Below are 22,661 nucleotides of genomic sequence, written 5' to 3'. Positions count from 1 at the left end.
GAGAAGCTGGACGTTCGGAGTCTGGAAGATCAGCAGAGGTGTAGGTGTCCAGCAGCTGACGGTGGAAACCACGCCCCGACGTCAGTCACTCCTCACGGTTTTGGAAACGGGTACGCGCACCGTCCTCCAGGCAAAAGCAGACATTTGTCTATTTAGTCACCTTGTACGGCTACGCACTCAAAGTCGGCCATCCAGTCTTCGGCGTCTTCGAACATGTCGCCATGGAAGGACTTCGGAACCTGTGGATTCTGAAGTGTGCACCGGTTCGTTACTGCGCTTTCCGTACCGGTTGAAGTGGTGCAGGTCCTTCCGTTGCCTTCTGGAGGCAGTCCCCGGATACTGCGGCTGGAAGTATCAATTGGCACTGGGCTGGTGGTTCCACTCTCGCGAGGGGTCCGCGGCATCAGTGAGAGTTACACAGCGCCTGCACCAGTTTGTCACTTATCTTGGAAAGGAATTGGCGGCGTTTATTGAGAGCAGCTGGCTCCTGAAAAACGCGACGGTGGGACCTGATGATGATGATGCCTTATTTATTGGCACAAATTCACTCTAGGGTATAGGCCACGGACTGGGCGGTAATATGATAAAAAGTAAAAGGGAAAATAAATAAATAGTCGGATAGAAGAAAGAAACCGATAACAGATGAAATAAAACAGTGTATAATAAGGTAGTTTGCCTTGCATAGACATGAATAATAACATGAGCGTAATATTAAAAATACGTGAAGTAAAGGGTCGGCGTAAGGAATGAGTAATTGAAATATTGAATAATAATATTATTAATATTAGTAGTGCGAATTTGTCTTCTTGCTATATGAAGTTTATGCTCTAATAATTTATTGATGGAGAAATAAAGTTGTCATGAAAAATTTGAAATAATAATAAGGTAATGTTCTTGTGTCCCAGATGTAGTTATAAATGGCTCGGCAAACGTTCCTGTGGCTGTACACTACAATGCCGATGCTTCAAGCGAGAGTAAAACTGTAATGAATTAAGGAAGTCTTATATTATAAAGCGAAATTTCCAGACATCGTTTTCGTTTAGCAGAAAACCGCCGACATGATAGCCAATGTAATTGATGGATTCCGGCACACTGCAGACGTAGCATAAAAGGAATACTGCCAGACCACATATGTGCAAGTAAAAATTAAGTGGTGGAGTACGGCGACGCAGCCTTGTAAAAGACAATACGACTCGTCGTCGTTAGGACATCATTGTTGGTTCCAGGAATAATTTACATGCACAAAGCCCGTGGATTTTTCCAATCAGAGGCTTTTTCTGTCTTCGCGGACAATGAAAACTGCCCTTATCTAGCCGCAGCGATATGCCCAGTTGCCGGCAGCACAGATATCACCGGACCATTTAATGTAGCCGGTGCTATTTCATTTAGATAAATATCTTGGTGGCCTGGTACGCGGACTAAATGAATTAAACGCAAGTGGGGTGGAGCTAATGCATAAAATGTGTTCAAAGCTGCCGACTTTGAACATGCGTTAAGCGCTGCATACAGAAAGAGTCTCTGGGACAATAAGTACTCTTGTAGCATGAAGGGGTAACTTTCGCAAAGCAAGAACTATTGCCAGGAGTTCGGCCGCGTAAACCGGTGTGTATTCTGGTAGGCGAAGTGAAAAAGACCAATCGAGGGATGGTGAGCAGATTAATTAACACATATTAATGTCGATATATGGCATACCCGCCCTCTTGTCATAATCTAGTTCTGTGTGGTATTCGTATAGAATAGAGAGTGAAAGGGAGGAAAATAAGAGGAGACAAAGAAATTTGTAATAAAATAATAATAAACTGAAGAGGAGATAAATGACTCGCGCAAAAGCTTGCTCTGCAAGCGGCTGGCATTGTTCTTTGACCTAGAGCTGGTAGAACATCTGTGCTGTGCAATGAATGCTATGGTTCGCGGCAGCTTTCCTGAAATTTACCGTCGGCGAAACGCTCGGGACAAGCGATTTGTTCGAGATAAGAGCGTTTATTTTGGTGCATTGCTTCGAACGCTAGTGTTCTGTTTTTTGTTTTTTGTCTTTCAAGCTCTTTGTTTTAAATCATCGTTGTAATCTAAGTTGGTGGCGAATTATTGGCGGAGTGCTACTAAAATGTTTAAAGAATTATGTTCGTAAACTGTTGGAACTAATTTTTTTAAAGGTTTTACTGGACTAAGTAAGCGTGCGGTGACGTCAGCACACTTCAATAAGATTAGCTTGCGCTGCACCAACTGACCGGTGTTATGATAGTGGAGTACTGCGCAGGCCGCGCACCAGTTTCAAAGCATTATCCCGGCCTTAGGACTGGTAAATAAAGGCCGACTTACGCTCGAGCCACACCGCCCGCTTGCTGCACGCGTGCGGTCGTGCGGAAAACTGCATATTTCGCACACTGGTGCACAAATTTCGACATACACTGCGGCTCGCACATGCAGTGTGAACAGAAATATGTGTACCAGCCTGCGAAATCTGCAAATTTTCGCCCGGGCACATGCGTGCTAGCAGGAGGGTGGTGTGGGGTGCGGCTCGAGCGTAAATCGACTCTTACCACGCACTGCTATTGCGACGCCACCAATTAGCTTTGGAACGAGATAATAAAGTCAGTGCACTCCGCAATATAAATAGTACGCCCTAAGCTGGGACGTGTCAGCACAGTAGCCCCATGGTATATGTTTAAAAGAGGAAAAAGAGTAGAAACTCCGAGTAACACGGGGCTGCAACGTTGCCGCTACAGCTGCTGGTGCGTGAGAGCGAGTGTTGACCTGAGAAAGCGCACAGTTCGAAGACAAAGAAAAGCGGAACTCTTTGCAAGTGTCACATTTCTGTGAAAGAAGTATAAAATCATCCTTACTCTATAAAAAAAAAATGTAGCTTTGTTCGCGTCCCCATTCGTACACTTTCGTCCCTGCCTCCTACCGACGGCTCCTCCACATTAAAGGAAACTAACAGGACGTTGCATCAAAACGAAAGCAAGACGAAGAAGATAGAATTTATTGAGAGGATATACGGAGGGGTCGACCTGAGCTAGTGCGCTCTAGTCTGCTACTCTGCACTGGGGAAGAGCGAAGGGCAGTGAAAGTATTGGGATGGGTGACGATGACAAGAGAAGTGGTGAGTGCTTATGTATAATAGGCAGTAGCCCTCCTAGAGCAGCTCGTCTAGGTTGGTGGCCTGTAAAAACTTCAACAGCGCTTTAGTTTCCCGCATTGAAGTTGCAGTGTCAGGCCATGGGCCAAGGATAGCGTCCTCCGACAGTAATTGCCTGCCAACGCTGGCTAAGAAAGTTTCGAATGTCCTGCGCTCCAGCAATATGCTGGACAATCGCACAGTATGTGTTCCAGCGTTACAAGCGTGTGGCAGTGTTCACGATCGGGGCTGTTCGACTGGCCGATGAGGTGTTCGTAACAACGGGTGAAAGCAACGCCCAGCCGAATCCTTTGTAGCAATGACGTTTTCCTCCGCGTAAGCTTCGGGGGCAACAGGATTCGCCGTGTGGGTCGATCATATATAAGCGTCTGTTGATGTTGTCATCACGGGCTCTGTCTGCCTCTGTACGATCCTGCATGAGTGCCTTGATCATGGAGTTGGTGTCAGGTCGTGAGTAGGCAATCCGTACTTCAGAGGAAGAGACGGCCGATCTTGCCTCACTGTCAGCGAGTTCATTGCCAATCACAGCAAAATGACTAGGCAGCCATTGAAAAGTGATCACGTGGCCACCTAACTCGGCACTCTGATGAAGTTCGGCGATTTCCAGCAGGAGTAGGAAATATGGCCCTTTCTTCAAAACGCATTTTAGCGCCTGTAGTGCTGCTTTGCCATCGCAGAACTCCGTCCATTTATGGGGTGTCTGCGTTCTCATAAAATGGACAGTTTCCCGTATTCCCGAAAGTTCCACAGCCATAGATGTCTATTTGTTGTCTAATTGAAATCGCCGAGCAAGTACACGTTGTGGGATGGCAAATGCTGCCGTTATGGCAGACGGCGTGACCGAACCATCGGTGTATACTTGTACAGTGCCACTACTGTTTTAAGCCAATGGCTGTTTCAAGCCAATGGAAGGAACGTGGGAATTCTTCATGATTCCGGGTATCTGAAGCCTCACTAGTGGTCTCGGCAATGTTCAAGGATGTGTCTCGGGGATGCTGCTGGCCTGGAACCTTGCAGGTAGAATGCTTGCGTGACATGCAATTGCTTTAGGAGAAGCACATTCAAGGTTGGTTCTTGGAAGTGTTGACAAAGGATGGCGTGAGTGGCTGGTCTGCAGGCGAAGATAGGTTCGCACATGTTCACAAGACCTGTATATGTTGATTGGACAAGCCCTTGCTTCCGCTATTGTGTCCTTAGTTGACGTGCAGCACGGCAAACCAAGGCAAGACCGGAAGGCTCTCCAGCGTGCGCATACAAGATAATCTCATGTTAGATAGCACAGGCATGCTGTAGCGTATATAGCCCACAAAAAGTGCCTGGTACACTTGCATCAAACTTCGTTCAGAGGGGCCCCATATCAGTTCAGATATTACACGAAGAGCGAGCATGGAGTTGGTCAGTTTAGCCCTAAGTGCAGTAAGATGTTTGGTCAAAAAAAGATTGCGGTCTATTATCACACCAAGAAATCTGTGGTGGGTGACTAAAGGGAACGCCGTTCCGTCGACAACTATTGGATATTGTGACATTGATTTGAGTGTGAATGTCAACACTGCACACTTAGCTACTGAGAGTTGCAGGCCTCTACGGCGCAACTACTTCACCGTGACGGTAGCCGCACGTTGAAGCCTTGCACGCACTTGTGAACGTGTGACCCCAGATGACCAGATACAGATATAATTCGCGTACATGCTGATATGCGTTGTTTCAGGTAGCTCGTCTGCAAGGCCTACCAGTATGACATTGAACAATATTGGGCTAAGGACACCACCCTACGGAATACCCCTGCGAACGTCATGTCTATCAGTCTCGCCATCCGAAGTGGACATGAAAATGGTGCAGCCACTGGGGTAACTGTACAGCCACGCGTACATCCGGCCATCAACTCCTACATCCCCAAGAGCCGAAGAATCGAATGATGGAAGACGTTGTCGTAGGCACCTTTATTATCCAAAAATATTGCGAATTCCAGATGATGGCGCCTCTTTTCCTGTAGAGCAGAAGATACGAAGATACACACCGTCAATGGACGATCGGCCTCTTCGGAATCCATTGATAAAATCAGGAAATCCACCACTTTTCTCGAGTAGCCAATCCAGTATGCTCAGTACCACCCGCTCCATTACTTTACCGACACAGCTTGCCAAGGCTATTGGCCGATAATGCGGAAGATTACGTGAGCATTTCCCGGGTTTTAGCAAAGTCACAAGGCGATTGCACTTCCGGTGGCCAGACACAGTTGCTGTGTTCCATGGCGAGTTGTAGAGCGTCAGTAAAATTTCTCGAGCGTCTACTCCAAGATGACAAATCGCGGAGTATGTAATTACATCTGGTTCTGGACAAGATGATCGGCGGCAAGTAGATATCACAGCGTCGAGTTCGTGCATAGCAAAAGGCGAATCCAGACGGTAATCACTAGATGGTGGAAAAGTCACTCGTGATAGCGTTGGTATACCGGTAGAGGTACTCACAAGTAATTTACAGTAGTCATAGGCGACCTCTACTTCATGCCGGCCTTGCCGTGTGACCACAGAGCTGAACGGGTGCGGCTGTTGGGGAGGCGATCGAAGGCTTCGCACTATTTTCCAAATTATAGAGAGAGGTTTTCTCGGATTCAAAGAGCCACAGAATGATCTCCAGCGTTGCTTGTCGAGCTCGTCAAGGTGGCGCAGGACATGACGCTGAGCTCAGCGAGATGCAGTGACGTTTAATGGTAATTTGGTGCTTCTGTATTTCCGTTCTGCTCGACGCCGCATCGCGCAATGTCGCTCGTACTAGCCATCAATAGGTTATTTAGGTGCAGGTGCGCTGAGGTATTTTGCTGTGTCGGGTAATGTTGACTCGATGACATGTTCGGTGTTGGATGGTGATTGGATGGCTTGACAGGCGGTGTTCACAGATTATCGAAATGTTGGCCAATCGATGGAATGCAGTGTGCGGAGTTGGGGAGTGTAACAATTTCAACTGAATTTATGTTGGTGGATGGTCACTTCCATGGCTGTCGAGACCAGTACACCATCGTGTAGCAGACAGCAGGCTGCTTGAAACAAACGCAGTGTCAAGACAACTGCTGTAGTGAGAGCCTCGCAGGTATGTTGGCGTGTCCTCCTTGATCACCTCAAGCCTTGACTAAGCATGAAGTCAGCCAAGTTCTACCGCGGGTGTTCGTCGAAGCAGAGCCCCACATGGGATGGTGGGCATTAATGTTGCCGAAAACTATGCGGCGACCTGGACAAGTTTGCAGTATGGACAGCAAACATGAACAGTCTATGCTCGATATTGGGGGTATATATTCTCCGATTACCAAGAATGTGCGCCGCTTGTACTTTGGCGTTATGCAAACGTACTCGTCGGAAGCATGTGGAGGAATGTCTTTATGAAGCCGCGTTAAATTACGAACAAAAGTCAGCACTTTGCTTAAATTGTGGTCATTCCGTGACAACAGTGGCACATATCCAAATATGCGTAGTAAAGACGCCATGTTTGGTTCACATAGCACAGCCACGGGAAATGGTACTTGAACATCCATTGTCGAAAGTCTGCGAAGCGTCCTCGTTGGCCTGTGGCAATCCACTGCATTATTACGGACCTTTGTAATAGGTTTTCAAAAGGTAGCGCCATGATGCCTTACTGCAGAGCCGCGAGGAGCGGTTCCAAAGCATCTAGAACATGTGGCGCGGTCTTAGCAACCGGCGTCTGTAGTCCGCAGAGAAGTGAACGCATCGCAGTTATGAGGTGTTTCAGTATACTTCGTACATTTTCATTTTCTTTCTTATCATTCTCAACCACCTTTGCAGCCACATCACCCGAAGCGTTCATGCTTGAATGTTTGGATGTGAGCGACGGTCATTCAATGTCAGAGTCGGTCGGCGGGAGTGTCGTTTTATGCTGCGCATGTGTTCCACGTACTGCTGCCGAAGAAGGTGATGATGAAGAAGGTGAAGAAGAGTGATGAAGAAGAAAATGATCTTGGAAGGATATTTTGTCAGTCGGAACAGGACTTGTTTCCGATAATAACGCTGATTAGCTAGCACATCATTGATTCTTCTATGAAGTACCAAGAATTCATTCTTCCTAAAAATGTTGAACCTCCTGCAAAATCTTGCGAATCTGTTCTGCATATTAATGCACGGTCTGTGAGTGGGAAAGAAGATGTTCTTACCTCATTTCTGGATGAATTTCGGTTTAAATTTAGTATCGTGATGCTGTCAGAGACGTGGTATCACGACGGATGTAATATGTTAAGATTACCAGGTTGTTATGTAATCGCTAGCGCCCCCTACGTTTCTCTCTGATAGTTACGCAATAAACGCCACTCCCAACTGGGGACAGTGTTGCCAGGTTTGGCTATATGTAGCCAAGTTGCGCTACAAAAAAAAAAATTTGGCGTCAACTTGGGCGAGTTGGCTACGTGGCTATATTCGGGCTACTGAAAATCTGCGACTTGGCTTTGTTTGGGCCAATGCGTGGCGCCTTAATCCACGCTCTAGAGCTGACTCTCATAGAGTAGAAACAAATCTCGAAGGCTATGTTTTAGCTGGCTGAGCTGGCAGCGCGGCTGTGCGTGTGTGCGCGAAATGGCCCCTCCCCCTCCCCCTCAGTGCATCGTTCTCTGAGCCGATGAGCTTATCCTTGACGCACCTAAATTTACACCGCGCTTCACCATGCTAACATTTACGCCAGCAATGTCGTCTCATCTTCATCTTATCCCGACACCCAATCACCGCGCACCGGGGTGATCCTGGGAATGGAGGCTGTTTCACAGTACACTGTAGTAACATGGTTATGCTCAGAAACGGAGAGCAATAAGGGTGGGCAATCGTGGCGCCGGCATGAAAGAAGGGAAGCAGGGGTAGATGACACGCTCTAGTGTGTCCATGGCGAAGGCACCTGGTTGCACTATCGCGCTGGGCACAGCTTCGACCTAGTCCGCGTTTCTCACGGTAAGCTTTTTGCTTCCTTTGCGTGCGAAATGAACTTTAACGCGATAGCCTTAAGGGCCCCGTGTCGCAGAAAATCCGGCGTCGGCGCCGTTGCCAGTGTGAGAAAAATGATACCGAACCATGTAGGCCCTTCGTCTGGCGCATATGCATTAATGAAATAATTTATTTTCTCAAAGTAAAACGCGTCAGAAAGTTCGTAAAGTACGACTTACACTCAACCTACAGACATGGTAGCGTCGAACTGTAATTTGAATATACGAGAAAACACATTTTTGTTATGCGGAACCTCGGTCACAAACCCCTTTTCCAGCTGCCGTTCGACGTCTTAGTAGTGGGGCGATGGTTGGGCTAGTTGGTTTTCCTTGAGACTGTCGTGCAGCGCGAAGCGGCACAGGGGACTATGGAAAAAATGAGGACAAGCGGTTACTGCCAAGTAGCAGCGGCGTGCCCCGCTCAGTTCCAATGCAACACCATCCAGGTGGCACTCGCCTCCGTGGCAGCGGTGACGCCTGCCATGCGAGTGGAATGAAAAAAAAAAGAACCAGAAAGCTCGGCTTCGTGCGTATTGTTCGCCTCCAGTGATTTGCAGGTAAACATTATGGTAGCATACGCTGCAGTTGCCGGGAAGCGTGAGAATCAGTCAGGGAACTTTGAATGCTATCACGTTCCACTCTTAAATCTGAATATGAAAGAGCTGAGAACCAATTTTCAAGGCACCTATTTTTTAATGCAATGGAAAGTTTACCGGTCAGAGTGTGTAAGCAAGAAGTGGTAACGCGGAAAACGCCGTGGAACATTTTTTATCAGATTTTTTTAATCTGCAGTGAGGATGTAGTCTTTCACTGGCAGCTTGCTGAAAGCGGTGATAGGTGAGCACGATAGTGATTATATAACGGAATTAGTGGGAGGCAGACGACAAGTGCGGTCGTAATTGTGACAAAGTATTTTGTCTAGCAATTCGACGTTCCTGCGATTCATGTTCTCCGAAGCGTTAAGTACTTCTGCCGTAATTGCTACGTCTTTTCATTGTTTTCTGTCCAACAGCTTTCGTATTTAAACAGTCAAAACGAAACCAATCGGAATGAAAACGAAACGACGATCTTGCACGTGATACGCAGTTCAGCGTGTTGCCGTAGTTTTCATTGTCAGGCTTCGCCACATGGCCTTTCAGATTTTCTTTGCCAATTAAAATCATAATCCCTACTTCAATCCCCAACAGCGTGCCTATTTCTATCCCCATAAATCATGATCAGTTCGTTTCCATCAACGTCTCACAACATTTTCTGGCCAGTTGTCCTCCAAGCGTCCTCCAAGTTTTTTTTTTTCGTGCGTACATTCGGCATTCATTTCGATTGCTTCTCCCTCAGCAGCGATTCGCTGGAACTTGAGTTTCCGGGGCCAACAAAAAAGTGTTCTGTGTGCAAGCATCATGTAGCTGTTGTAGACTTGTAGATGTCAAGGGTCGACTGTCACGGCATCATGGACATTTTTTTTACGACGGTTTGTACAAAAACGGATTACAGTAATCCAATGTGAAAATATATATACACATAAAACTGAACATACCAATGGCTACATTTGGCTACAAATTTGTTTTGCTCTTGTTTGTGTTTGGCTACATTTGGGCTACGCCGCGTTGTGCGACCTGGCAACACTGACTGGGGATAGGCCAGTGCTGATTCAACCGCTCACCATGGCGTCCGTTGTCCTTTCTCTTGTCAGTCGTAATCCACAGTAATCGAGATATAACAAATATAACATGGTGTCAGAAGTCAACTAACCCAACGCAGCAGCTCTTAGGCCCTTCAGTGACGCGCCATCAACGTTATTAAGCATGGCACTCCCGCTCATTCAACCACCCAAACATTTCGAGCCGGGCAGCAATCCCGCCGAAGCGTGGTCGGACTGGAAAGCGGCCTATCAGCTTTACGAAGCAGCATGCGAGTACAGCGCGAAGCCAGAAGCAATAAGGCGAGCACTGCTACTTCACGTCATGGGTCCAACAGCGCGGAAGGTCGTGGAGACATTCCGTTTTTCTCCGCCAGCTGAAGGTGAGAAAAGAAGCGACACAGTGGCAGCCATTTTTGCGAAGTTCGACGAGAGATACCTTCCGTACAAAAACGTGACGCAAGCGACAGCCGTCTTCAACAGCATGTGTCAGAAAGAAAACCAGCCCATTGACGAGTTCATTGCTGAACTCCAGCAGCAAGCAGCAAGATGCGACTTCGGTGACAAGCATGACCGCCTCCTGGGCGACAGGATCATCGTCGGCATTCGTGATGCAGCACTTCGAGAAAGGCTGTTTCGCGAGAGAGACCTAACACTGGAGAAAATTGTCGCAACGTGCAGAGTTGCGGAAATATCCAAGCAGCATGTGTCTTCGCTAGCAACGACAGCGGATGGACAAGAAGTGAATGTGGACAACTTGAACAGAAAACACAAGCAAGCTCGACAACAAGCACCCGACAAGCAACAGCCGAGAGGACAACCATGGTTGTATCGAAGAAGCAGTCAGCCTAGAGAAACAGTACCTTAACGCACATGCGGCAGGTGTGGAACCTTGCACCAACCCCGACATTGCCCCGCCTACGGCTCTACCTGCTACGCGTGTGGGAAGTTTGGACACTACGCGAGTGTTTGCCGTCAGAAGCAACGAACAATACAGAGGCGCCGACCGCATGCTTGGCGCCGACCAGGGTGACGACCCCGACCAGGAACTTTTCTTGGGAAGCCTCACCGTGGACATTGTGGAAAATGCATCATCAGACTGGTTCGAATGCGTCGAAGTGAATGGCCGCGACGTGAACTTTAAGTTGGACACGGGGTCCGACGTGAACATTCTCCCTGAGCAGCTAGTGTTGAAATGGAAGCCCCAGCCGACTGTGACAACAACAAAAGCAAAGGTCACAACTTACCTCGGTGAGCAACTCAACATTGATTATGAATGCGAGCTCTCTTGCTCAGTGAAAAACAAGCAGAACATTCTAAATTTTTTGCTAGTCAAAGAAAGCCTCAAGCATATATTTGGAGCAGCTGCATGCACAGCGCTAGACTTCTCAACAGCTTGAAGCCGTGCTCCAAGAATTTCCTGATGTGTTCAGAGGCACTGGCAGGCTACCTGGAGAATACAGCATACACCTTCAGCCAGATGCTAAGCCTACAGTTACTGCCCCTCGCCGTGTATCTATTGCACTACAAAAGGCTGTGAAAGCTGAACTCGAACGAATGGAACAGAATGGCATAATCAAGCGTGTGACGGAACCAACACACTGGGTGCATCCTATCGTCATAATCACAAAGAAAGATGGAAGTGTGCGAATCTGTCTTGACCCAAGGAACTTAAACGCAGCCGTGAAGCGACATCACTATCGCATTCCAGTTCCAGAAGAACTGTTCGCGCGGCTAAGTGTGTGTACAGTGTTCTCAATTTTGGGTGCTAAGAGTGCATTTTGGCAGTTAGCTCTTGACGAAAGCAGCTCGTATTTGTGCGCATTTGCCACACCTTGGGGACGCTATAGGTTCCTTCGGATACCATTTGGCCTCAATACAGCCCCTGAACTTTTTCAGCAAGAAATTGACAGTATCTTTGAACGTCAAGGCCTTGTCACGCCATACTTTGACGACATCTTGATCGCATCGAGAACACTTGAAGAGCATGTGGCACACTTGCGTAAAGTGCTCAGCACAGCACGAGCTAACAACCTCAAACTGAACTATGACAAACTGAAACTGGGTTTGCCCTCAGTCACCTACCTAGGACATCAGCTGACACAGCAATGCATCACCCCTGATCCCAGTAAAGTCAAGGCGATCAATGCAATATCAGCACCAACTAGCAAAGCTGAGCTTCTTCGCTTTCTGGGAATGGCAACATACCTCATGAAGTTCGTCCCGAATTTCTCAGCAAAGACACAGCCCCTTCGAGAACTTCTTAAGTCTGACATCGCATGGCATTTGACTCCTAAGATGACGGATGCATTCAATGAGATCAAGAACAAGCTGACAAGAGCCCCAGTGTTGCACTATTTCGACCCAGTACAGGCTATAGCCATATCCACAGATGCAAGTTCCTATGGAATCGGCAGCGTCCTACTTCAGAATGGGCATCCAGTAGCCTATGCGTCTGCAGCACTCACACCAGCCCAGCAGCGCTATGCGCAAATTGAGAAGGAATTGTTAGCTGTGGTGTTTGCCTGTGAACAGTTTCACTATTGTCATGTGGTAGTGACGGTGAAGAAAGCAGCAATACGGTGGAATACAAAACTAGCTTTTATTGGGCGAACTTGTGCCCACAAAAACAGGCTACACTTATAGCACAACGACAGTGGCGAACACAGTCGGCGATCGTCGGAAATCTGATCAACGGGTCAAGCGCGTCGGCTTTTATACGTCAGTCGTCGAATGTTCCAGATTAACCGTTGGGACCCGCGTGCCTTCCACAAAGTTGTACACCATTCGTGTCAGGCGATGAAATCAGATAACATAAGGTTCGGCGACAACAGAAAGCGGATAGAAGCATCGATAACTTTCCAGAAACTTCGGATACATGCAGGCGCGTCCCGCGCTGTGCGATAACATTTGTTAGGCGGCGAAACGTGGTTGCCCGATAAAGATAAGTACACGTGTCACTATTATGTCTGTGGTCGCAGCATTGTGGTTGAGACTGATCACAAGCCTCTCATCGGTCTTCAGTGTAAGGATTTCCACAAAGTTTCCCCCAGGCTACAACGCCTACTACTTCGACTGCAGCGCTACAGTGTGAAGTTGGTGTACATACCTGGTAAACACTTAAGAGTTGCAGACACGCTCGAGCCCTTGATCCAGCAGCAACCATTAAGACGTCAGACCAAGAATATCAGGTTCTGACCTGTACATTGGTACAGGCCTCGACCCCAAAGCTAGCTGAGATAAGAAGCTGCACAGCTACTGATAGCACACTTCAACGTGTAGCCTGGTACATCCAGAAAGGCTGGCCTGACAAAATCTCAAAAGTTCCGCCATCAGTGAAGCCCTACTATTCAATCAGGAGTTAACTGTACACAACTGATGGATTTCTCTGTTACGGTGAACGACTTGTGCCCCAGGCATGCCAAAAGGACGTACTCTCAAGGATCCACACGACCCATCGTGGCATAGTCTCGTGTAAGAATACAGCTCGTCAGAGTGTCTATTGGCCTCGAATAAGCCAGGACATTCAGGAGATGGTGTCTGGTTGTGAGCTCTGCCAACGCCATCAGCGAGCTAATCAGCGAGAACCGTTCCTTGACAGAGAACTGCCGACACGTCCGTGGGAAAAAGTGGCAATGGATTTTTTTCCACCAGCATGGTGCCACATGTTTGCTTTTAGTAGACTACTACTCCAAGTTTGTAGAGGTCAAGAAAATGTCAACAACTGCAGCCTCACCTGTCATCTCAGTGCTCAAGGACATCTATGCATGGTTTGGCATACCTTCAGAAGTCGTGACTGATCAAGGACCTCCATTTGACTCCACTGAGTTTAGAAACTTCAACAAGGAATGGGACATCGTCCACAAACCCACATCACCTCTTTTCCCTCGCTCAAATGGACAAGTTGAGAGAACGGTCCAGACCATAAAAGCAACAATGACTAAAGCGCTTTCTGAGGGCAAGGAACTCTCAATGGTGCTCATGAACCACAGAGCAACTCCGATGAATGGCCTCCTATCCCCAGCAGAGATGCTTATGGGAAGAAGGATAAGAACGTTTATTCCAGCCCATCCCAGAACCTTGTTACCACACTACCACCATAAGGTGCTCCAGAAGAAGCTTCAAACAAGGCAGCAGGCACAGCACAAGTACGCAGACCAGCATGCTCGAGACCTGCCTCCATTGGGCAAGAACCTGTCAGTGTGGTTCTGGCATGGAAAGAAATGGGAAAAAGCACTCATAACCCAAGTAGGCCCAGAGCCACGGAGGTACACAGTCACAGCAGCCAATGGTCAAGCGTACATGCGTAACCGACGCCGCCTACGAGTGCGACGCCACTCAAGGGATCCCCAGGAAACGCCTGAAGACTACTGTCCGGTTGAGTCAACAGGAGAAAGTGAGCCACACCATTCCTCACGTCAAAGTCTTCCACCTGACCGATCCTCAGACCCGAGAACAGTGCCAACGCAAGCATTCCCGAAAAAGACGCGCTCGGGAAGACCAGTGAGAATTCCTTCAAGATTTCTCCTGTGAACGTCTTGTGTGTGTGTTTTTTGTCTTTTGTTGTCAGTTCTTCTGTGGCGGCGTGTTATGTAATCGCTAGCACCCCCTACGTTTCTCTCTTCTAGTTACGCAATAAACGCCACTCTCAACTGGGGATAAGCCAGTGCTGATTCAACCGCTCACCATGGCGTCCGTTGTTCTTTCTCTTATCAGTCGTAATCCACAGTAATTAAGATATAACAGATATAACACAGGTTATAAAAATTTCTTTTTAAATCGTACTGGCAGACGAGGCGGTGGTGTTGCAGTCCATGTTAAGGTGCACAAGAATTGTGAAATCGTGCCTGACTTGAGCAAAGTAACCTCCGACTTCGAAATACTCACCGTACTATGCAAAAATGAAACCATCTGTGTTGTAAATCGTCCTCCAGCAGGTAACATAAAACCTCTCAGAGAGTGTTTTGAGTCATTGCTGGACTATGTATGCAGCAACAACTTCCGCCTTGTCTGCGGTGGTGATTTTAACATAAATATACTTGACGATACCAACACTACTCGACAATTTAGCACTGTGTTGCATTCCTCTGATTTTCTGAACCTAATCAAAACATCTAGACGAGTTATAGTCACTTCTCAATCCGCACTCGACTTTATTTTGACAAATATTAATACCAAAGTTCATACCTGTGGCACTCCACCTTCTGACATAAGTGACCATTGCCCTGTGTTTATGACCTATCAGACGAACTGCTCTCAAACAAGGGAGCTCAAAGAAACCTTTATAATTCAATCCATCACGCAGGACACCTTGGAAATGTTCAAACAAGATTTATCGGCCTGTGATTGGTCAATGGTTCTGAACAAAACAAATCCGAATGATGCATATGGGGAATTTAATAAAATCTTTACGGACAAGTACGCAAAGCACTTCCCATTGATCACACTTAAGTCATCAAAGCAAACGAGAAAACCATGGATAAACCGGGAACACCTCAAATTGATTAGAACGAAAAACCGCCTTTATCATGATTTTCTTCGTTCACGTTCCGAAGCCGCACTGAAGGAATTTAAGAAAACAAGGAATCAAGTAAACGCGGAGATTAAACGTGCGAAGACTGCATATTACCAGAAACTGTTTGCAGATATAAATAGGCAACGACCTGGTGCTGCATGGAAAGTTATAAACAATGTCCTTGGACGGGATGACTCGCGTTCAATTCCGAGAAAAATAACTATTAATGGCCGTGAACTTGGAGATCGCGACATAGCTGAATACTTCAATCATTATTTTGTAAACGCTGCAAGACCGATTAGTACTCCCTTGGATACAGTTACCCTAGCTTATAGCTGTGCTGAAAGCATATATTTTGCTCCTACAACTGAAAATGAAATATACAGCACATTCATGAGCCTAAAAAACAGTACATCATTGGATACAAACGATATTCAAATTAAACCTGTTAAGTGTGTATTAGAATTGTTAACGTCGGCCCTTGCTCATATTTTTAATCTTGTCCTTGAGACAGGTATATTTCCAACTTCCATGAAATGTGCAAGGGTATCTGCATTTTACAAAGGCGGTGATCACAACCTTGCGTCCAATTACCGTCTCATTTCCGTCCTCCCAGTTTTTTCGAAGGGATTGGAGAAAATTATTCTTTCTCGCATCACAAACTTTTATGATAAGCACAGTATTTTGACAAACTCACAGTATGGTTTTAGGAAGAGGTGGTCGACTGAAGCCGCCTTGTTAGCCCTGAAGGAAACAATTTTGGAAAATATTAATAATAATTTACTGACAGCCATGATTTTTCTCGATTTTAGTAAAGAATTTGACTCCATTGATCACAGTATTTTCATTAGTAAGCTTTCATCATATGGAATTCGTGGTACAGCTTTGGCTTTAGTTAAATCCTACTTAGAAAATAGGTACCAGTGCGTGTGTATTAACAACCAAAGATCATCATCCTTACCAATTGCATGTGGCGTGCCACAAGGAAGTATATTGTTGCCCCTTTTATTTAATACTTTTATCAATAATATCGTAAATATCGACATCACAGTAAAATTAGTAATCTATGTTGATAATAGCACCTTACTTATTTCTGGGACACTAGAGCACACTAGAGCCAAAATGCAATGACATCCTTACTAAAATATCGGCATGGACTAGAGTAAATAAAATCAAAGTAAACCCAACTAAATCGAAAGTAGTTATTTTTTGTGCTCAGAATAAAGCAGTTCCTCCGGTGAATTCATTCATTTTTGAAGACCAGCATATAGAAATAGTCACCGAGCATAAGGTTCTCGGTGTGTATTTTTCTGCCCATCTAAAATAAGACGCTCATGCTGTTTACATCTCCAGAAAACTGTCTGCAGCTACAGGTGTAATCTCACGTTGCCGCACATTTCTTCCCACAAGCGCTAAACTACAAATATATTACGCCCTATTTCTTTCTCACATTAACTATTGTGCACTGGTATGGGCAACAACAACTAAAAGAAATATGAACAAGCTTCTTGTATTGCAGCGGAACATTATTCGCCTTATCATTAACATTGAACCAACATCGAGTGTTAATCCTACAATAGCATCATTCAATTTGATCCGTGTAGATAATATATATGAATTTCGTTTGTTACAAATAACATACTTTTCTTACACAGGTATGAGTAATTTCCTGACACAACTTGCTTCCCTTGAATATCGTACACCAATAGTAAACACTCGTTGTACTGGCACTTGGTCCTTACCACAGTTTAGAACCGATTACAAACTGCAATCCTTGGCTCACAATCTGCCATTTTTTCTCAATAAACATAAAAATAATGGTGGATTTAGTCAAAAACAACTGCTAACATACTTTTTGCACATGTATTTCTTTCATATGTCGTTTAAGAAAACTTCTTTGTTATTGCTGTACTTTTTTTCTCTTTCAGTTCATTATTGATACATTCTGTTAGCTTATTTCTGTTGTGTTTCTTCTCTCATGCATACGCTCTATAATTTCTTTTCTATTCTTTTCTTTTTATTTTTATTGATGACTACTGCTGTATTGCTATTGTTATTTCGTTCTGTCTGCTGCTGCCATGTAATGGTTTCCTGGGCCTTCGTCAAGCTGTTCGTGCAGCTTTTAGCCCAGGTGACCATCCAGATACTTGCTGGAGAATAAAATATGATTTGATTTGATTTGATTTGACATCGGGCTCGCAACTTGTTCGCAGAAGCAAACTTGGCAAGCGAGGAGTTCGGCATGCGGCCGATGGTCCATCTGTTCGGGAAATACTCTTGTCTTGCTGTCGTCTGTGTCGCGATCGGCGCCCGCGGCGCCGTATCGATGTATAGCAGCCTGTCTGTGAGTGGAATTGTGCCGCACCATCTTTCGAAGCACTGACATTTCGTCCTTGATTTTCTGGCAGTCTTTTGATGTCGCTTCATGTGGGCGGGTGCAATTTGGACATGTTAGGTCAGTGGCATCGCAGCTATCATTTTGGTGAGCTCCTCCACACCGTTTCCATGTTACATCGCCCTTGCAAGCCGCGCTTACGTGTCCTATTTTGAAACAGTTGCGACAGTGCACCAGTTTTGGCACGTAGGGGCGCACACGGTGTCTTACGTATCCAACTTTTACGCAGTCAGGTAATGTTTTAGAGTCAAAGACTAGTTCAACATGCCGGCATTGGCCGAAGCGGTGAAGATCTGTACTATTCGTGTGGTAGAATTCAAAAGCCTCTCGAGGTCAGTGTTTTTAATTTCTTTGTCCACGCCAGAGATAACGCCAGTCGAGGTTCCTTTTCCATGCGCAAAAAAGGAGCGCACTAGGTTGTTTCTCAGTAGCGTGGCAACCTTTAGCGTATGTAGAATTGACTTGTTGTTCACGTCAATCGGGAAGATGTTCCTCCGTGCGTTAATTCTGATCTCGCTGACTTGACTTGGAGCAATTCGTTCAGAATACTCTGTTGAGCTTTGCCTGTTCAAGGTCATAAGGTCGTTGGTTGTTCTGGTAGGGACGTAATCAACAGTGAATGATTGCTTACCAGTGTCCTGACTGGGCAACGATTCACTGTCTGTTGATGTCCTCCTGCATTTTCTCTTCAAGCGACGACCCGCGGCAAGTGTTGAAATCGTTGTCCAATTCAATTTCTTCAACCGGTGAGCTGTCAGAGGATTCAAGGGCGATAATGGAAGGGCCAGTGCGGCCCTTGTCTTCGATGCAGCCAGTGGTGGACGACCAGGGTGAAACCCTTGGTTGGGCTTCCTATCCCCCATCACGGAGGATGACGTTGTTCCCTTTGCACAACCTCTGATGTCAAGAAACGTCCGGGACACTGGAAAATCAGGAGACCGTAGGTATAGGCGTTCTTCTTCTAAGCGAAGGCAAAGGAACTATGTCAACTGATCTGCTTTATGGCGACAGTTACTTGCTGCGAGAAACCATGTCAAAGAGTGAAAATTATGCACTCTTATCATTCAGTTCTTTCGCTTCATAACAAGGCGGCAAAGTTCTGAACTCCGATAAGGTTTTGCCTGGCCTTACGACATTCGTAATTATGGCATTCCGCGGTACCAAGAGCCAGGATATCAAAGGTCATGCTGTGGCCGTGTATCGGGCGCCTGAAAACCGGTAACGTCACATTCGCCACGCTTTGGACATCTATTTAACTATAAAAGTACAACCACAGGAACTTTCAGCATTATCTTGCGCTGGACACCATGAAGCAAATTTTTGTCTTCGAAAGCAGCAAGTGCTAAAAAGTGTTGTTGTGCAAAATAGAATAACCGAAAAATTTATTCTATATCGTATTATTTTGTCCATTTTTATTACATATGGAGAAAAAGTCGGTTTTCAGAACAATAATTGCCTCGAAAGCTAAACATATACAGCCCCTAACTGTGATACAATATTAAGCCGGCTGTCTTCTCAGGTTATTTTTCAATATAGACCGTAAGGTACATTCATCCCTCTAAGCGCCATTCCCCAGTAAGGGGGTGCACACACAAAGGCCCGCCACGTACACCTGTCACCGAGAGGCGATGAATGTACTGGTCTCATTCAACCATCGCAAGGTTAGCTGTTGTGCATGGTTCGGCGTACAAAGGGACTTTAGTTCCGCAGTGGTCAAGACAAGCGGGTGGATGGGATGTCACATGCCTCTCACGCGCATGCGCACAAATTTGGCAGTGGACCGAGTTGAGGCAAAGAAGGAGACCATCGTCATCGCCATCAGTTCCTTTGCAACCCGGGCGTGGTACGGTCGGAGCGATGTCGGTGTCTGGTCGTGTGTTGTAGCAGCAATATAGCTATTTTGCTGCTGTTTATGCTTATGCTGTGTTGTGGCTGATTCAGCGCCTTGGGGAGCATACAAGGTCAAGCCCTACGGACGTGTTTAGGGCTGCCTCGGTGCACCTCAACAGCAGCAACAACTGCCATCGCGGGAGACCATATAATCCAGACACATGTAGCTGTCGACTCTCTCAGAGCGCACATTCGCCATCTGTCAAGGATTCCCGACCATCATTTGGCTTTCCTGCCAGCCGAGAGACGTCAAGCGACCTTTTCACGAATGATTAGCGCTCATCAAGAGTGCATACCGACATCTTTTACACCGGCGGCAAAGCCTTCATCTCCCCTGTGGTGCCTGCGACAGCCTCAAGTGAATTTTGCTATTCCTGGAATTACAAAAAAGTCCAATCATCCAGCGCCGGCTCTGAAGCATTTTACGCTCCTATTACTGCACCAGACGTATCATGACCACATTCATATATATATATACCGATGGTTCCACCTCACCTACCAGCTCAACTGCCGCGTTCGTCGTTCCAGCTAGGCAGGTTACAGTTAGATTCAAATTGTCACACATGACTACATCCACGTCGGCAGAACTTGCAGCTCTCCAAGCCGCTATGACGTACATCACCGAACAGCCAACAGAGGAGTGGGTCGTATTTTGTGATTCTAAGGCAGCTCTTCACAGTATAAAATCTGCGTTACATCACAGAACTTACGAGCAGATGATATCTGACATCAGGGATGTGCGCCACCAAGCTCTGGATAGAGAACACCACATTATATTTCAATGGGTTCCTGCTCACTGTGGCATCGTCGGCAACAACTTAGCTGACAAGGCTGCCCGGTGTGCCTACGAAGATACCAAGACGCGCCCAACACCTTTGGCGAGGTCGGACGCTGCCAGGGAACTTCGCCTACTTGCACACAAGAAGTCACAAGATCTCTGGATTTCAAGTGCCTTCAATTGCAGATTACGCAAACTGGACTCCACGCTACGGCTACAACTACCATCTAGCCTTTCTCGCGGCGAAACAACCTTGCTGTGCCGCTTGTGGCTGGGAGTGGCGTTCACGAACGTATACTCCTACAGTATGGGAATGGCCGAAGCCCGATGTGCGACTCCTGTGGGTGCGAGGAAATCATCGAGCACCTATTGTGTACCTGCCCTCGCTACGATGTCCAACGCCTCTCTCTGCGGGCAACTTTACACCGACTGGACTCGAGACCGTTCACCGAGCCAATGATACTCGGACCATGGCCACACCCGTCACTGGCTCGCAAGCGATTCGTGCACTAGTGCAGTACTTGAAGTGCACCGGTTTAAGAGACCGTTTATAGTGTCCTTGTGTATGGTGTCCCTCCTACACGTACTCAGTGCTTACTCTCTCCCTTTCTTCCTCTTTCTACTCCCCTTTCCCCCACCCCCAGTGTAGGGTAGCAAACCGGATGCTGTTCTGGTTGACCTCCCTGCCTTTCCTATCCCTGTTTTCTCTCTCTCTCTCTCTCATCGATACAAGCCAACGAGCACCGTGTTTGTGAAGCCCACGGCGTTTTCTTCGTTCCGGGATGTGAACGTTTCTGAAACTTCTCTGCCAGCTGCGATGCAGTGTCGTGTGAAGTGATAGGGATTTAATACTGACACTGGCCGGTGTTTTAAACTGCACACTGCACAAGTAGCGAACAGCTGTTCCTCATGACATCACTGCGCCGAAGTTTTGTCTGTCTCCAAATTATAATAAAAGTTGTTTTTTCCATCATTTTTCATAAACATATTATTTTGATACTATTTTGATTTAGGTTTCTTATGCCGCAATTTGGCAGGTTATTATAACGCGAACTGTAATGACGCGAAATGTTTTTAGAACGGTTTTCTTACATACTTGAACAATGCCACGTCATGCGGTTCGCTTGAAGGTGTTATAAAGACGAAGCGTACAAACACTGCGTTTTCACAGTGATCGTGAAGAGTTAATGCATGGTAAACATTGTCTGATCATGAACTCATTCTTTGCTGTTTCCTACTCTGGCTGTACAGGATGAGAGGTAGTGAAATCTTCAGGGTATAGTTTACGAGCTTAAATCATTTCATTATGTGCTTATTTTGTCTTACTTGTTTAAAGCACATATCTGGTTAGCGGACAGTAATACACAGCTAACTGCTACTCACTTGCTTTTTCTTTCAGGGTACAACGCCCAGAATTGCACAGCAAAAAGCTCACAAAAATAAACGTATCCATGATAGCTAAGGTGCAACCGCAACTAACGCCCAGAATGCTGAAGCAGCTTCGCATGGCTACAGTCTCATTTACGCTGTTGGCAAGTTTGGCTGATTGAATATAATAAATGATACAAACGTCGCAACGTTTCCAGTTTGTCATACCTTTGTTTACAGTAGCTCCTTTCGCAATCTGTGGCTTCAACTGCACAGTGCGTCAAGAGCTCATAATTTATCAATGCTCCAGTAAGATCGCATAAACATGCATGAGGCGCGACGTTGATGGTGCCCCAAAAAGGAAATGAATAGCTGCAGCACTAAGCATTATAGCGTGGTATACTGGGCAATTTAAAGCTATAAATTTGCAGATTGTTATACATTGATAAGCAGCGTTGAACATGTTTTTATTCAAACACTGTGACCGAGTCAGGCCAATGTTTCTGGAATGTCTGAAGGGAAAATGTTGGTAGGAGGTAATAAATAAAGGACGAAGTCACGATGAGGCCTAAGAGACTGTCTCTAGAATGCTGGTTGGATGTTGACAAAGCCTACAAACATGCTTGTATTCAGTGTATACGCTGAATACAATACTGAATACACTGAATACAATTGGCCACCGATAGGTGGCCAATTGTTGGCACAATGTTACTTGGATGTCTGGAAAAAGCGCTAGTAGATTATTAATAGGATGTTTACAGATAATGTGTGAACGTGCTTCAATTTAATGAATGTTAGTAGGAGGTCTAAAAAAGTGTTTTTAGGCCGTTAGTGCGAAGCTGACAGCCAGCCTATGAACACACTTCAACTTAATGAATGTTAATCGCTAGTGTAAAGAAAAGTGCTTCTAGACAGTTAGTACATAGTTGACGGACAGCCTATGAACAGGATTCAAAATAACGTTGGTG

The 22,661-nt window shown here is 46.2% G+C and overlaps 1 long non-coding RNA gene across 1 annotated transcript in view; it reads left to right on the top strand.

Annotated features, from left to right (window-relative positions):
* LOC129384943 (uncharacterized) overlaps positions 1 to 21,898 on the top strand; it is a 32,308-nt gene extending 10,410 nt beyond the window's left edge. Inside the window, exon 2 of the long non-coding RNA XR_008612491.1 lies at positions 21,725 to 21,898. This is a non-coding gene — a long non-coding RNA (uncharacterized lncRNA). The remainder of the gene's footprint in view (positions 1 to 21,724) is intronic.
* Positions 21,899 to 22,661: the final 763 nt, after the last annotated feature.

This window comes from Dermacentor andersoni, chromosome 4 (assembly GCF_023375885.2).
Source record: "Dermacentor andersoni chromosome 4, qqDerAnde1_hic_scaffold, whole genome shotgun sequence".
Lineage (NCBI taxonomy): Eukaryota > Metazoa > Arthropoda > Arachnida > Ixodida > Ixodidae > Dermacentor > Dermacentor andersoni.
Note: the sequence above shows the minus strand (reverse complement) of the source record. Positions and strands in the feature narration are given on the sequence as shown.